This window comes from Hyperolius riggenbachi, chromosome 4, assembly GCF_040937935.1.
Source record: "Hyperolius riggenbachi isolate aHypRig1 chromosome 4, aHypRig1.pri, whole genome shotgun sequence".
NCBI classification, from domain to species: Eukaryota; Metazoa; Chordata; class Amphibia; order Anura; family Hyperoliidae; genus Hyperolius; species Hyperolius riggenbachi.
Genome location: NC_090649.1, coordinates 6,664,877 through 6,682,430, shown reverse-complemented (window position 1 = coordinate 6,682,430; position 17,554 = coordinate 6,664,877). Strand labels below are relative to the sequence as shown.

Sequence of the window (17,554 nt, the reverse complement as noted above, 5' to 3'; positions counted from 1 at the left end):
TATTCTCCACAGTCAGCATGCAACGCATGAGCTGGCGTGGAGGAGGTACACACACCAGCACAAGGAAACAGGCTATCCCTAGTATAGTGGAGGGGAGGACTAACTCCAATAGGAGATTGTGGCGCACAGAGCCGGTGCAGATCTGACAGCCACAAACAATGCTTTCGTTATAACGTCTCAGCGCAAAGTAGCGCTGAGCGCATAAACCAGAACTGAGGAGATCAGGACAGGTAGACAGAATGAACGCTTGCTAGCTAGCGGCTACTTAGCGACAGCAAGCGTCCAAAACCAGACAGACTGGAATGAGGCAGCCAATGCGATGCGGCGATGGCGTGCCTCACAAAGACAGGACAGGATAGTCAGAAAATAGCAGGATTAAGATAGATGAACGTAACACAGATAAATATACAATAAGTATGTTTTCCTAGCGTATTACAATTACAGCTATCAATGAAACTATTTGTAACGTCTGACTAACATATGTATATATCGGCAATGAACCGATATATGACATAAGCAGGAACGCTGACTAGGAATGGAGTAACACAGGGAACAGGACTCAGAAGGATTCGCTATCTCTTCGCAGAGATGAACGCAATCCACAAACGGTAACAGAACAGGATTCAGAAGGATTCGTTATCTCTTCGCAGAGATGAACGCAATCCACAAACAGTAACAGAACAGGATTCAGAAGGATTCGTTATCTCTTCGCAGAGATGAACGCAATCCACAAACAGAACCAGGAGCAGGGTAACTACCTCAGCACGGGTGGTCACGGTACGCGCAACCTACCAAAACGTGCTGGAAAGCTGACTAACTGCACACAGGATATAAACAGTTCGTGTACGTATACATCAGCGACACTGATGTATTAACGTAACACAAATACAAGGAAAATAATAAACGTGCTGGTATGCATATATATTGGCAATGAACCAATATATGATGCAAAGACCAGCAAAGTATCTTTATAACAAGAAACACGATCGGGGGCTAAAGCGACAGCAAGACAGGCTTAAGCTGAAGCTATGAAAACCCAAGGAAGCCCTGCAGGAAGCAGATCTTTATACTGAGGTCATCCAATGGGAGCAGACATGCAGATTCCCACACAGGTGAATGATAATCAGTCACAAGCTGACAGCAGGGAAAGACAGACAAAGCTATGCAACTTGCATGGAAATAGATCAGAACTGCCTGAGCTGCAGCACTACTACTTCCAGTAATAGCTGCTGCAGCAGCGATCATTACAGTACCCCCGCCTTTAAAAGCGGATTCCAGACGCTTTTCAAAACCGAAATTCCCAACAAAACAGTCTGACTGATAATTCATGATGACCGGGACAGCCTGGCAAGACCGAATTCCAGAATCAGTCCCCACAATACTGGACCCATCAGAACCAGAACCTACAGAACCACGCCCATCAGTACCACAAGCCCCAGTGTGACACCCATCAGAACCATGATTTCCAGAAGAAAGCCCTCCGAAATTCCCTGAGCGATACCCACCGCCTTCCAGGAACTGTTCAGAAACGCCAAAGCCTTTGCAATGCCCACCGGTACTGTCTTTACCAACACAAAACCCACTGTTGAACCAGTCCAAGGTACCAGGACAGGTTTTCTCAGAGACCTCCCAGAACACCTTGAAGCTCCAAAGAGATCCCCATATGTCAGAACGCCCCTTAGGCTCACATGGAGAACTATCAAGAACCCCTATGGAACCTAGGGCAATTCCCGAGTCAGGGCCACAAGGACAAACATCAATATCAGGGCTTTCAGGGACCAGAACCATCTCTGGGCATGCAGGCAGACTGGCAACATCAGAACGTGTTCCCACTAAGGAAGCATCAGAGCACGCTAACACCTTAGACACACTTGGGCATTCTGGCACACAAAGAACATCTGGGCACACCGGCACAAGAGAAACCTCTGGGCATGTCAAGGAACTGTGAGCCTCAGGGTCAGCCAAGACAGGACCAAAACCAGGACTGGCCAAAAAAAAATCATCATGACTAAACTTCGCAACCACTGGACTTTTACACGAGAATGCTGGATCAGACTTAGATGTCGCTGATTCCAGCAAAGTCAGTAACAAATCAGATTCAGGGGCACCAACAAAACAGGACAAATCTTCTGATGTATGCACTGAACCAGATAGGGACTCCACAACTACCTCTGGACTGGACAGAGACTCATTTAATACACTGGATTGGAGCTCATGAGGCGCTGCAGAACAAGTCAGTATTGCAGCAGCCCCCACTGGACTAGGCAAAACTGAGGAATTCCCTGGACAGGAAGGGGACTCTGGAACCTCTGCCACAGCGGCCAGAGAACTAGAATCTTTCAGGATACAGGGCTGGGTTTCAGGAACACTCATCGGACCGGACTGAAATTCTGAGATTTCTATTATTTTGACCAGAGAATCAGAATTATCCATGTTACAGGGCAAGACCTCTGAAACATTCAGAGGACAGGGCTGGAGTTCCTCAGCTGTTACAACACTGGAGAGGGACTCAACAACATTGGTTAAATCAGACTGTGTACAGGGCAAGGTATCTGACACACTTGATGACGAGGACAATATTTCAATGGCTTCTGCTTTGCTGGGCAGAAATTCATCAAGTTTTATTAGAGCAGACTGTAATTCCAAAACAGCTGCTAGACAAGTGAATATTACTGCAACACCAACTGAGGTAAGCAGTGCTTCAGCCTTCTCTGCTAGAGGGTTTAAAGTATCCAAAATACTGGGTGAAGCATAAGACTCTGCGACCACAGCTTCACTGGACAGGATCACTGAACAGTCCATATTGCAGGGCAAAACCATGGAAGCACCTGCTGGACAGCATAATGATTCTGTGACCTGAGTTTCATTGGAGAGATCTACTGCACAATTCATGGTACAGGGCAAATTTATTGGAAAATTTTCTGAACAAGGTAATAATTCTGCGATTTCAGGTTCACATAGCAGATGCTCTGAGCTATTCACGAAACTAGAGCGAGGTGTAGAAACAGGAAGATCAAGACACAATGTTTGCGCATCTGCTGGATCAGACAGGAGTTGAACTTTATTAACACAGGTAATTTCTGCAGAAGTGTTTGCAGAGACAGACAAGATTTTTCTGGTGTCTGTTTCACTAAACAAAGAGTCATGAGTACTGGCTAGGCTGGACTCGGAAGTCAGCAGGACCTCTGGATTCTCTGCTGAGAAATTTGCGCAGGGCAAGGTTAAGAATGTATCAGTGGCTTCTGTTTTACTGGGAAGTAACACTGAGTTATCCATGGTACAGGGTGGAATTGCAGGAACTTCAATTTCACACAAAAAGAGCTCCGAATCACCTGCTGAATCAGCCAAAGGTGCTGAAGCAGGCGGGTCAGAACGCCAAATTTGCGAATTCGGAGTCACAAAAAAATCATCCAAAATCAGTTCCCACACATCAATCAATGGAGCCACAAAGTCATACTCACACACACCAGTTTTTATTAGGTTATAGGCAGACTTAATGCATGCATTCAATACCAATTCACTTTTTGCACTGTAAAATTGACAAAATGAACTTGAATCATTCTTCCATTCATTGACCAGAGCTTCCATCTCTCCTTTCTCAAATGGAGGATTCCAAGCATACTTAACAGGCAGATCATGGTTTGCAGATATGATTGTGGCAGGCACATGTATAGGGTTAATTAGCAGGTGATTGGCAGATTCCTTATTCTTAAGAATCTCTAATACCTGTAGCAAGTGTTGAACTGTAGTGTATGCAAACTTCCCTTGGTTCACAAATAAGTTGATTTGTTCAATACTCTGTAATATCTCATCATAATCATACTCAGATAATTCTTTTAAACAAAAATCTTTATTTTCCCTAGCCAGGGAGGAAAGTTCATTAGTAGTTTCATAAGTCCATTGAACTCCCCTGAAAGACAATTGCATTTCATTATCTGTTAATGGCAGAATCTCATTATAGGTCTCAGTCGCTAAGGATAACGATTCTGCAGATTGGACACGTTTCTTAGAACGTTTGCGTTTTGCCTTTGACCTTGCGGTTTTTGGTGATTTATTCAAAGCTGCAGGAAAATTATCAGTAACACTTTCTGCTTGCTGCTCATTCTTGCAAGCAATTGAAGGAGCAGCTGATTGGCCTGCTGCCAGGAGTTCATTAAGAGGAAAAGGCAATGGATCTATGCGCAACCAGTTATGGATCACAAACGCTAGAAATTCCAGTGGTCTCTCTTTCAAATCGGAATGATTAAGAACATCAAATGCCCACTGGAATAATTCCCCTTTAACTATTTCACATTCCTGGACGTGAAACTCACGTCCAGGAAGCCATGTATTTATGTGTCAAACATAAATATAAGAAATTGTTGTACCAATAAACAATTCTTATCTAGATAATTAAAGATAATTTATATGTTATCCAAGTCTAGGGATCCTTTCTAAACCTAATTTATTATTTACAATTCCTCAAATTATTATTAACACAGATTTTTACAAAACAACCAGACAGACAGACTGACACAAATATATACGAGATTATTTTAAGACAAATTCCACATAATAGACACCACAAAACACACATAATACAAATCACAGACCATTTAAAGTTACATAACCAATATGTACTATGGCGCCTAACAAACCCTTATTTCTTACCTAAAGAAAGTATTACTGAGTTGATCAGACTCAGACTTTGTTCAAATTTACCGAAGGTTTGACAGACTTATCAAAAGTCAAACCTATTTTCCCTAATTTTTCCTAAGGTCTATAAATTTAAGATTTTACTTTCAAAAAGTTAGAAACTTAGACACCAAGCCTGAATATTATCCAAACCTGGGTTTACCTGATTTGACACACATCAATTGAGGCAAGCAATAAGGGTCTTTCCTTCCTTTCTCCTTTTTTTAAAAAAAAACAAAAAAAAAACAAAAACAAAAGGAAGACCAAGATATCAATTACCTCAATTGAATGAAGGTGTTCAAATAATCCTGTGAGAGCCCCCAGCTGAAAGGAATGGTCACTTTCAGAACCCATTGGCTGTCAGGGATGACCTAGAAATAATGCTCTGTGATTTCTTCCTGGTACCAGATTTCACCCTGAATCAACTACAATGAGAGACAGAGACAGTTTTGTAATTGATAATCAGATTAACCTTTAATGAGAGCCCAGCATCTTTTATACACAATTTATGATAGTTTGCACAGGCGCAGGAGATAAAACCTTTCATCCAGATAACAGGAAAATTCCCCACATAAACATGTTTGTTACAAGAATGCAGGTGTCCACCATTTACATAATCAAGTTTCGGCCAGGCCGATTCGGTTGGGCATTTCCCGTATGTGCCAGATATAGACAGAAAAGCAGAAGTGAATATGAAGTGGTGCATGAAAGATATATTATTTAATCTGTAGCTTGAGACTTGGAAGCTTAGATTATTATACATGTATATAACATGGCAGCAGAGATGCAAAATGGCTGACAATGTATATGCTTATACTTACAGTCCTCACTCAGCTCCTTTGTCTTAGCCATGACAGTCCACAAGCCAACTGCAGAGAGCTGCTGCTTTTCACCTGTTGAGTTGAATAAAACAGCTGTTGCCAGGGCCGGCCCGCTCATGAGGCGGGGTGAAACTTTTGCCTCAGGCGGCACTTCTTGGGGGTGGCACCCGCCTGTCCGTGGGTGGGGAGCCGGCCGCCGAGCTGGAGGGGGTAGCGGGCAGGAAGGGGGGATTGGGCCTAGCGGTGGGGACAGGGGTCGGACCCCCTCTCCCTCGCCTGGGTCCCCCCGATCTGCGCTCCACCTCCAGCTTTAAATAGCTCCGTAGCTGCCGATAGTAAGAGGGACGAGCGGGGACCACTCACCTCTTCCGGGTTCCAGCATGCGCTCCACTGACGTCACTTCCTGCACCGCCGCCCACTTACAATTCAGTGGGCGGCATTGCAGGCAGTGACGTCAGTGGAGCGCACGTTGGAACCCGAAAGAGGTGAGTGATCCCCGCCCGTCCCTCTTACTATCGGCAGCTACGGAGCTATTTAAATCTGGAGGTGGAGCGCAGATCGGGGGGACCCAGGCGAGGGAGAGGGGGTCCGACCCCCCTCCCCACCGCTAGGCCCAATCCCCCCTTCCTGCCCGCTACCCCCTCCAGCTCGGCGGCCCCCGCACCCACGGCTTGAGGGGGGGGCGGCGGCAATGTTTTCTAAATTTGCATCAGGCGGAAAAAAGTCTAGGGCCGGCCCTGGCTGTTGCCCATCAATCAGGGTAATTAGGATGCTTTGGAAGGGTAATGCTGGGTAATTGGACTATTAGGAATAGTATAGAACTTTGGATTTTCCCACAGACAGTTTGTGAAGGGTATGAATCATTTTGTACTTTTTGCTCAAAAGTAAATAAAAGCTGCAAATAGTTTTTTCCACAATAATGCCTCTTGTATATATTATTATCTTTAGGGAGACACCTATGTCATTTACCATCAAAAAAAATACTTGCTGGTTGAATAAACGTAACTTTAAGTAAACATTTGCCAGAAGTATAAATAATTATTGGCAGCACATATATATCACTAATATGATAAATGCAAAATTTTGGATGTTTGTTACTCCATTACGTAACAATGGCTGAACGGATTTGAATGAAATTTGGCACACACATAGTACATTACCTGGAATAAAGTATAGGATACTTTTCATCCCCATAACCAAAAAGTGGGCAGAGACAATAACAAATTTCACTGGGAAAATGTAAACTGCAGCCATTCTTACACTGTTACTGGCAGGGTTCTCAAACTTTGCACAGTTGGTCACTGGGTGACTGATATTAATATTCAGAAAGATGGGTGGAGCCTACAAAAGACAATCAAAGTTCCCCTATTGATTTTCAAGGGGAATATTGAATTGCTGCCATTCTTGCACTGTTAATGGCACAGGCCTCAAATATAGTACAGTTGGTTATTGGGTGACTGGGGTTCAAATTCATAGTAGGGGGTGGAGCCACAAACAGCCAATCAGATTTGTTTCATTTTAATGCAAATTATTGATGCCAAAGACCGCAAAGCTCACAAACTAGGTCATGGAGTAATTTAGTAATTGTGTGTGTGGGTTAGAAAAAGTGGGCGAAGCCGACACCAGCCACATGCATACCCGGGCAACACTGTATATATAAAATGATAGAGAAATAATGGTAGTATCTAACAAATTTAATGCTGAAAATTAATAATATGTGTCACCAGCAACATTAAAACATACCACCCTTTCTCTCTACCTCTCTCCTTGTGGAACCACCCATGGCTGGTCTATGCTTCAGGTGTAAGGCTTGGTGGTGTATTCTCCACAGTCAGCATGCAACGCATGAGCTGGCGTGGAGGAGGTACACACACCAGCACAAGGAAACAGGCTATCCCTAGTATAGTGGAGGGGAGGACTAACTCCAATAGGAGATTGTGGCGCACAGAGCCGGTGCAGATCTGACAGCCACAAACAATGCTTTCGTTATAACGTCTCAGCGCAAAGTAGCGCTGAGCGAATAAACCAGAACTGAGGAGATCAGGACAGGTAGACAGAATGAACGCTTGCTAGCTAGCGGCTACTTAGCGACAGCAAGCGTCCAAAACCAGACAGACTGGAATGAGGCAGCCAATGCGATGCGGCGATGGCGTGCCTCACAAAGACAGGACAGGATAGTCAGAAAATAGCAGGATTAAGATAGATGAACGTAACACAGATAAATATACAATAAGTATGTTTTCCTAGCGTATTACAATTACAGCTATCAATGAAACTATTTGTAACGTCTGACTAACATATGTATATATCGGCAATGAACCGATATATGACATAAGCAGGAACGCTGACTAGGAATGGAGTAACACAGGGAACAGGACTCAGAAGGATTCGCTATCTCTTCGCAGAGATGAACGCAATCCACAAACGGTAACAGAACAGGATTCAGAAGGATTCGTTATCTCTTCGCAGAGATGAACGCAATCCACAAACAGTAACAGAACAGGATTCAGAAGGATTCGTTATCTCTTCGCAGAGATGAACGCAATCCACAAACAGAACCAGGAGCAGGGTAACTACCTCAGCACGGGTGGTCACGGTACGCGCAACCTACCAAAACGTGCTGGAAAGCTGACTAACTGCACACAGGATATAAACAGTTCGTGTACGTATACATCAGCGACACTGATGTATTAACGTAACACAAATACAAGGAAAATAATAAACGTGCTGGTATGCATATATATTGGCAATGAACCAATATATGATGCAAAGACCAGCAAAGTATCTTTATAACAAGAAACACGATCGGGGGCTAAAGCGACAGCAAGACAGGCTTAAGCTGAAGCTATGAAAACCCAAGGAAGCCCTGCAGGAAGCAGATCTTTATACTGAGGTCATCCAATGGGAGCAGACATGCAGATTCCCACACAGGTGAATGATAATCAGTCACAAGCTGACAGCAGGGAAAGACAGACAAAGCTATGCAACTTGCATGGAAATAGATCAGAACTGCCTGAGCTGCAGCACTACTACTTCCAGTAATAGCTGCTGCAGCAGCGATCATTACAGTACCCCCGCCTTTAAAAGCGGATTCCAGACGCTTTTCAAAACCGAAATTCCCAACAAAACAGTCTGACTGATAATTCATGATGACCGGGACAGCCTGGCAAGACCGAATTCCAGAATCAGTCCCCACAATACTGGACCCATCAGAACCAGAACCTACAGAACCACGCCCATCAGTACCACAAGCCCCAGTGTGACACCCATCAGAACCATGATTTCCAGAAGAAAGCCCTCCGAAATTCCCTGAGCGATACCCACCGCCTTCCAGGAACTGTTCAGAAACGCCAAAGCCTTTGCAATGCCCACCGGTACTGTCTTTACCAACACAAAACCCACTGTTGAACCAGTCCAAGGTACCAGGACAGGTTTTCTCAGAGACCTCCCAGAACACCTTAAAGCTCCAAAGAGATCCCCATATGTCAGAACGCCCCTTAGGCTCACATGGAGAACTATCAAGAACCCCTATGGAACCTAGGGCAATTCCCGAGTCAGGGCCACAAGGACAAACATCAATATCAGGGCTTTCAGGGACCAGAACCATCTCTGGGCATGCAGGCAGACTGGCAACATCAGAACGTGTTCCCACTAAGGAAGCATCAGAGCACGCTAACACCTTAGACACACTTGGGCATTCTGGCACACAAAGAACATCTGGGCACACCGGCACAAGAGAAACCTCTGGGCATGTCAAGGAACTGTGAGCCTCAGGGTCAGCCAAGACAGGACCAAAACCAGGACTGGCCAAAAAAAAATCATCATGACTAAACTTCGCAACCACTGGACTTTTACACGAGAATGCTGGATCAGACTTAGATGTCGCTGATTCCAGCAAAGTCAGTAACAAATCAGATTCAGGGGCACCAACAAAACAGGACAAATCTTCTGATGTATGCACTGAACCAGATAGGGACTCCACAACTACCTCTGGACTGGACAGAGACTCATTTAATACACTGGATTGGAGCTCATGAGGCGCTGCAGAACAAGTCAGTATTGCAGCAGCCCCCACTGGACTAGGCAAAACTGAGGAATTCCCTGGACAGGAAGGGGACTCTGGAACCTCTGCCACAGCGGCCAGAGAACTAGAATCTTTCAGGATACAGGGCTGGGTTTCAGGAACACTCATCGGACCGGACTGAAATTCTGAGATTTCTATTATTTTGACCAGAGAATCAGAATTATCCATGTTACAGGGCAAGACCTCTGAAACATTCAGAGGACAGGGCTGGAGTTCCTCAGCTGTTACAACACTGGAGAGGGACTCAACAACATTGGTTAAATCAGACTGTGTACAGGGCAAGGTATCTGACACACTTGATGACGAGGACAATATTTCAATGGCTTCTGCTTTGCTGGGCAGAAATTCATCAAGTTTTATTAGAGCAGACTGTAATTCCAAAACAGCTGCTAGACAAGTGAATATTACTGCAACACCAACTGAGGTAAGCAGTGCTTCAGCCTTCTCTGCTAGAGGGTTTAAAGTATCCAAAATACTGGGTGAAGCATAAGACTCTGCGACCACAGCTTCACTGGACAGGATCACTGAACAGTCCATATTGCAGGGCAAAACCATGGAAGCACCTGCTGGACAGCATAATGATTCTGTGACCTGAGTTTCATTGGAGAGATCTACTGCACAATTCATGGTACAGGGCAAATTTATTGGAAAATTTTCTGAACAAGGTAATAATTCTGCGATTTCAGGTTCACATAGCAGATGCTCTGAGCTATTCACGAAACTAGAGCGAGGTGTAGAAACAGGAAGATCAAGACACAATGTTTGCGCATCTGCTGGATCAGACAGGAGTTGAACTTTATTAACACAGGTAATTTCTGCAGAAGTGTTTGCAGAGACAGACAAGATTTTTCTGGTGTCTGTTTCACTAAACAAAGAGTCATGAGTACTGGCTAGGCTGGACTCGGAAGTCAGCAGGACCTCTGGATTCTCTGCTGAGAAATTTGCGCAGGGCAAGGTTAAGAATGTATCAGTGGCTTCTGTTTTACTGGGAAGTAACACTGAGTTATCCATGGTACAGGGTGGAATTGCAGGAACTTCAATTTCACACAAAAAGAGCTCCGAATCACCTGCTGAATCAGCCAAAGGTGCTGAAGCAGGCGGGTCAGAACGCCAAATTTGCGAATTCGGAGTCACAAAAAAACCATCCAAAATCAGTTCCCACACATCAATCAATGGAGCCACAAAGTCATACTCACACACACCAGTTTTTATTAGGTTATAGGCAGACTTAATGCATGCATTCAATACCAATTCACTTTTTGCACTGTAAAATTGACAAAATGAACTTGAATCATTCTTCCATTCATTGACCAGAGCTTCCATCTCTCCTTTCTCAAATGGAGGATTCCAAGCATACTTAACAGGCAGATCATGGTTTGCAGATATGATTGTGGCAGGCACATGTATAGGGTTAATTAGCAGGTGATTGGCAGATTCCTTATTCTTAAGAATCTCTAATACCTGTAGCAAGTGTTGAACTGTAGTGTATGCAAACTTCCCTTGGTTCACAAATAAGTTGATTTGTTCAATACTCTGTAATATCTCATCATAATCATACTCAGATAATTCTTTTAAACAAAAATCTTTATTTTCCCTAGCCAGGGAGGAAAGTTCATTAGTAGTTTCATAAGTCCATTGAACTCCCCTGAAAGACAATTGCATTTCATTATCTGTTAATGGCAGAATCTCATTATAGGTCTCAGTCGCTAAGGATAACGATTCTGCAGATTGGACACGTTTCTTAGAACGTTTGAGTTTTGCCTTTGACCTTGCGGTTTTTGGTGATTTATTCAAAGCTGCAGGAAAATTATCAGTAACACTTTCTGCTTGCTGCTCATTCTTGCAAGCAATTGAAGGAGCAGCTGATTGGCCTGCTGCCAGGAGTTCATTAAGAGGAAAAGGCAATGGATCTATGCGCAACCAGTTATGGATCACAAACGCTAGAAATTCCAGTGGTCTCTCTTTCAAATCGGAATGATTAAGAACATCAAATGCCCACTGGAATAATTCCCCTTTAACTATTTCACATTCCTGGACGTGAAACTCACGTCCAGGAAGCCATGTGCGCTCCTGCGCGTCCACGCGGCCGATCGCGCGCGTGCACGCGCGCGATCGGCCGGCGGTTTGTTAGCCAGTGAATCAGTGAATCGGGCAACGGTGCCCGATCACTGATTCCTCTCCCCCGCAGAAAAAGCGACAGCTTCTCTCGGAAGCTACGCTTTTTCTGCTTCCTATGTCGCTCTAAGCGTACGTGGTACGCTTAGAGTGACGTCACTGTAAACAACTCATGGCTGCCATCTTGTGGCCAAAAAGTAAACTACATCTAAATGTTAAATAAAAATAAAAATACACATATATTTACAAAAAAAATACAATTTCAATCCCACCCTCCCAAAAATACCCACATAAAATGTTTAATTAAAAAAAAAAAAAAACATTACAATTAAAAAAAAAAAAAAAAACACAAATATTTACCTAAGGGTCTAAACTTTTTAAATATCTATGTAAAGATGAAATATTTCTTTTTTTTTTTTATTATAAGCTTGTAAATAGTGATGAATGCAAAACGGAAAAAATGCACTTTTATTTCCAAATAAAATATTGTCGCCATACATTGTGATAGGGACATAATTTAAATGGTGTAATAAACGGGACAAATGGGCATATACAATACGTGGGTTTTAATTATGGAGGCATGTATTATTTTAAAACTATAATTGCCGAAAAGTGAGAAATAATGATTTGTTTCCGTTTTCTTCTTATTCTTCCTTTTAAAATGCATTTACAGTAAAGTGGCTCTTAGTAAAAGAAAGAAAGCCTAATTGGTGGCGGAAAAAACAAGATATAGATCAGTTCATTGTGATAAGTAGTAATAAAGTTATAGGCTAATGAATGGGAGGTGAACATTGTTCGGATGCATGAAGCGAAAAACGACTGAATGCGAACTGGTTAAACAAAATATAACTTAGTTGGAGTGCCCAGGTTGAAACAGGAGTCGCTTGGAGATCAGGATTGGTCAGGAACCTGGCACATTCAGAGAAAAACTCATTTTCTGTTTCAGAGCTAAGTTCTTCAAATTTCTTAAAGGAACAGGAACCATAATTAACAGTGTCATACTTTCTGGGAATCCCCCCCACAATGGGGATTGGTAATGGGGTTTTCATAATGTAAGGCTTGGTGGTGTATTCTCCACAGTCAGCATGCAACGCATGAGCTGGCGTGGAGGAGGTACACACACCAGCACAAGGAAACAGGCTATCCCTAGTATAGTGGAGGGGAGGACTGACTCCAATAGGAGATTGTGGCGCACAGAGCCGGTGCAGATCTGACAGCCACAAACAATGCTTTCGTTATAACGTCTCAGCGCAAAGTAGCGCTGAGCGCATAAACCAGAACTGAGGAGATCAGGACAGGTAGACAGAATGAACGCTTGCTAGCTAGCGGCTACTTAGCGACAGCAAGCGTCCAAAACCAGACAGACTGGAATGAGGCAGCCAATGCGATGCGGCGATGGCGTGCCTCACAAAGACAGGACAGGATAGTCAGAAAATAGCAGGATTAAGATAGATGAACGTAACACAGATAAATATACAATAAGTATGTTTTCCTAGCGTATTACAATTACAGCTATCAATGAAACTATTTGTAACGTCTGACTAACATATGTATATATCGGCAATGAACCGATATATGACATAAGCAGGAACGCTGACTAGGAATGGAGTAACACAGGGAACAGGACTCAGAAGGATTCGCTATCTCTTCGCAGAGATGAACGCAATCCACAAACGGTAACAGAACAGGATTCAGAAGGATTCGTTATCTCTTCGCAGAGATGAACGCAATCCACAAACAGAACCAGGAGCAGGGTAACTACCTCAGCACGGGTGGTCACGGTACGCGCAACCTACCAAAACGTGCTGGAAAGCTGACTAACTGCACACAGGATATAAACAGTTCGTGTACGTATACATCAGCGACACTGATGTATTAACGTAACACAAATACAAGGAAAATAATAAACGTGCTGGTATGCATATATATTGGCAATGAACCAATATATGATGCAAAGACCAGCAAAGTATCTTTATAACAAGAAACACGATCGGGGGCTAAAGCGACAGCAAGACAGGCTTAAGCTGAAGCTATGAAAACCCAAGGAAGCCCTGCAGGAAGCAGATCTTTATACTGAGGTCATCCAATGGGAGCAGACATGCAGATTCCCACACAGGTGAATGATAATCAGTCACAAGCTGACAGCAGGGAAAGACAGACAAAGCTATGCAACTTGCATGGAAATAGATCAGAACTGCCTGAGCTGCAGCACTACTACTTCCAGTAATAGCTGCTGCAGCAGCGATCATTACATCAGGCTTGTGTGTGGGCTCCAGGCCTCAGCTCTCTATGTCTATGCTTCAGGCTTGTGTGTGTGCTCCGGGCCTCAGCTCTCTATGTCTATGCTTCAGGCTTGTGTGTGGGCTCCAGGCCTCAGCTCTCTATGTCTATGCTTCAGGCTTGTGTGTGTGCTCCAGGCCTCAGCTCTCTATGTCTATGCCTGAGGCTTGTGTGTGCTCCAGGCCTCAGCTCCCTGTCTATGCCTCAGGCTTGTGTGTGCTCCAGGCCTCAGCTCTCTATGTCTATGCTTCAGGCTTGTGTGTGTACTCCAGGCCTCAGCTCTCTATGTCTATGCTTCAGGCTTGTGTGGGCTCCAGGCCTCAGCTCTCAATGTCTATGCTTTAGGCTGGTGTGTGTGCTCCAGGCCTCAGCTCTCTATGTCTATGCTTTAGCCTTGTGTGTGTGCTCCAGGCCTCAGCTCTCTGTCTATGCTTCAGGCTTATGTGTGCTCCAGGCCTCAGCTCTCTCTGTCTATGCTTCAGGCTTGTGTGTGTGCTCCAGTCCTCAGCTTTCTATGTCTATGCTTCAGGCTTGTGTGTGTACTCCAGGCCTCAGCTCTCTATGTCTATGCTTCAGGATTGTGTGTGGGCTCCAGGCCTCAGCCCTCTATATCTATGCTTCAGGCTTGTGTGGGCTCCAGGCCTCAGCTCTCTGTCTATGCTTCAGGCTTGTGTGTGTGCTCCAGTCCTCAGCTCTCTATGTCTATGCTTCAGGCTTGTGTGTGTGCTCCAGGCCTCAGCTCTCTATGTCTATGCTTCAGGCTTGTGTGTGTGCTCCAGGCCTCAGCTCTCTATGTCTATGCTTCAGGCTTGTGTGTGTGCTCCGGGCCTCAGCTCTCTGTCTATGCTTCAGGCTTGTGTGTGTGCTCCAGTCCTCAGCTCTCTATGTCTATGCTTTAGCCTTGTGTGTGTGCTCCAGGCCTCAGCTCTCTGTCTATGCTTCAGGCTTGTGTGTGTGCTCCAGGCCTCAGCTCTCTGTCTATGCTTCAGGCTTGTGTGTGTGCTCCAGGCCTCAGCTCTCTGTCTATGCTTCAGGCTTGTGTGTGTGCTCCGGGCCTCAGCTCTCTATGTCTATGCTTCAGGCTTGTGTGTGTGCTCCGGGCCTCAGCTCTCTATGTCTATGCTTCAGACTTGTGTGTGTGCTCCAGGCCTCAGCTCTCTATGTCTATGCTTCAGACTTGTGTGTGTGCTCCGGGCCTCAGCTCTCTATGTCTATGCTTCAGGCTTGTGTGTGTGCTCCAGGCCTCGGCTCTCTGTCTATGCTTTAGCCTTGTGTGTGCTCCAGGCCTCAGCTCTCTATGTCTATGCTTTAGCCTTGTGTGTGCTCCAGGCCTCAGCTCTCTGTCTATGCTTCAGGCTTGTGTGTGTGCTCCAGGCCTCAGCTCTCTGTCTATGCTTCAGGCTTGTGTGTGTGCTCCAGGCCTCAGCTCTCTGTCTATGCTTTAGGCTTGTGTGTGTGCTCCGGGCCTCAGCTCTCTATGTCTATGCTTCAGGCTTGTGTGTGTGCTCCGGGCCTCAGCTCTCTATGTCTATGCTTCAGGCTTGTGTGTGTGCTCCGGGCCTCAGCTCTCTATGTCTATGCTTGAGGCTTGTGTGTGTGCTCTGGGCCTCAGCTCTCTATGTCTATGCTTCAGGCTTGTGTGTGTGCTCCGGGCCTCTGCTCTCATTGCCTAACATGGCTGCCTGCCTTTCTGGAATTTCCCACTGATTCACATCAGTATCTTGTTATGATTGCCTGTAATTTCCTTTGTGAAAATCATTTATGTTATATACAGATTCTCACATTTTGTCATTTACATTATCGGGGGTAACTGAAATATACGGTGAAGAATGTACATTAGTGGATGTATAGGCTCTGAATTTTTAAACCTATTCTCTTGACATACTGAGTAGAATACCTGTCCACAGACATTAGGACCCCTGATTAAAGGCTGGGTCTGCCTATAGAGCCCAGCCTCTGTTGCTATTTAGCTTCCCCCAAAGCCCCCCCCCCCGCGCGCTGTGAGACCCCATAAAACACAGCCACAATATGCGGCTGTGTTTACCTCACTGATGCCAGTCTCGCTGCTCCCCCGCCTCCTGAATCACTCCGGTACCCGCCCGCATCCCTTCCCTCCAATCAGCGGCGAGGGAAGGGATGTGGGCGGGGACCGGAACGATTCAGGAGGCGGGGGAGCAGCGAGACTGGCATCAGTGAAGTAAACACAGCGCGCTGCGACACTAGTGATGGGAATTCCGGCTCTTCTTGGAGAATCGGCTCTTCTGAATCGGCTCCCATGAAAGAGCCGGCTTTTACGGCTCTGAATCGGCTCTTCATTAAATATCAATGGACACCACTCAGAATCGGAGTAAAAGCCCCGCCCCCGTCTCCATGACAACTCCAGACTGCTTCTCTGACTGGGGCAATCCCTCCTGCTACTGCTCTGCTCCGCCCCATACACTCCTACAAGCTGCAACTACAGGACTACATCTCCCAGCATGCCTCAGTGCCCTTTATCACAGAGCAAAGCAGAGCTGTGTGGGGTGGCTGAGGCATCGGCTCTTTTAAAACTGAGAGCCGGCTCTTGTCGTTCGCAGCAAAGAGCCGGCTCTTAGAGCCACCTCGTTCCCGAACGACCCATCACTATGCGACACACTGCGTGTCAACAGCACGGCTGTGATTAATGGGGTCTCACAGCGTGTAGGGGGGGCTTTGGAGGAAGCTAAATAGCAAAAGAGGTTGGGCTCTATAGGCAGACCCAGCCTCTGTATGGGGTTTGCGGTGCAAGAACCCCGCCTCGGGTTCTCTTTAATTATCTACTGCATTTTCAATGACATACATAAGGCCCTGATCCTCTCCTATACTTGCTGTTATTACTAATAATAACAATGATCTGACAAATGTCTGTTATTCGCAGATTGAGGTCGCAGCAGATCGGGGGTGTGACACAAGAGATCGCAGGACGAGAGGATCAGTGACATCACTGTGACATCATCAGCCTAATCACCTTGCTAAAGATCTCAGCAATAATAAAGATTCAGATACATTTACATTGTGTGTCCTCCTGTGTCAGATTATGGCTCCATGTACTGAAGATATTGAATGCCAAGGTGGCTGTTATTGTTTATTTTGGCGTGAAAAATGCAAAAATAAAAATAAAAATAAATAAGTAAATAAATCACAAACGTGTTAAAAATTATTTTTGGTTTAAATTATTTTTTGCAAAAAGGCAAGAGTCAGTACTAGTTCCAATCCTTTTCAATCTATTAATTCATGATCTAGCAGAATCAGTGACAACCATCAGTAAATTTACTGGCAGTCAGTAAAAAGTAAGCAAATCTGGGCTGTCAGTAAAGACTGTGAAAACTTTGTGGTGTCAGTGAAAAAAAAAAGTCTCTTTTCTCCAGCTAAAGGGGGCAAGTGGATAAAACAGGAGCCCTGTGTCATCATGGCATACAGGGCGGCTTGGATCCTAAAAATTGTGGCAACAATAGGAGAATACATGTATGTACACACCACTCGAAAATAGACCAATCGGAATTGGGAAATTAGCATATGGCGAATCAAACAAAAAGGGGAGAAACGCCGACCATTAGCGAAG

At 44.9% G+C, this 17,554-nt stretch overlaps 1 long non-coding RNA gene across 1 annotated transcript in view; it reads left to right on the top strand.

Moving 5' to 3' along the window:
- Positions 1-17,138, top strand: part of LOC137570301 (uncharacterized) — a 49,816-nt gene extending 32,678 nt beyond the window's left edge. Inside the window, exon 3 of the long non-coding RNA XR_011030997.1 lies at positions 16,871-17,138. This is a non-coding gene — a long non-coding RNA (uncharacterized lncRNA). The remainder of the gene's footprint in view (positions 1-16,870) is intronic.
- Positions 17,139-17,554: the final 416 nt, after the last annotated feature.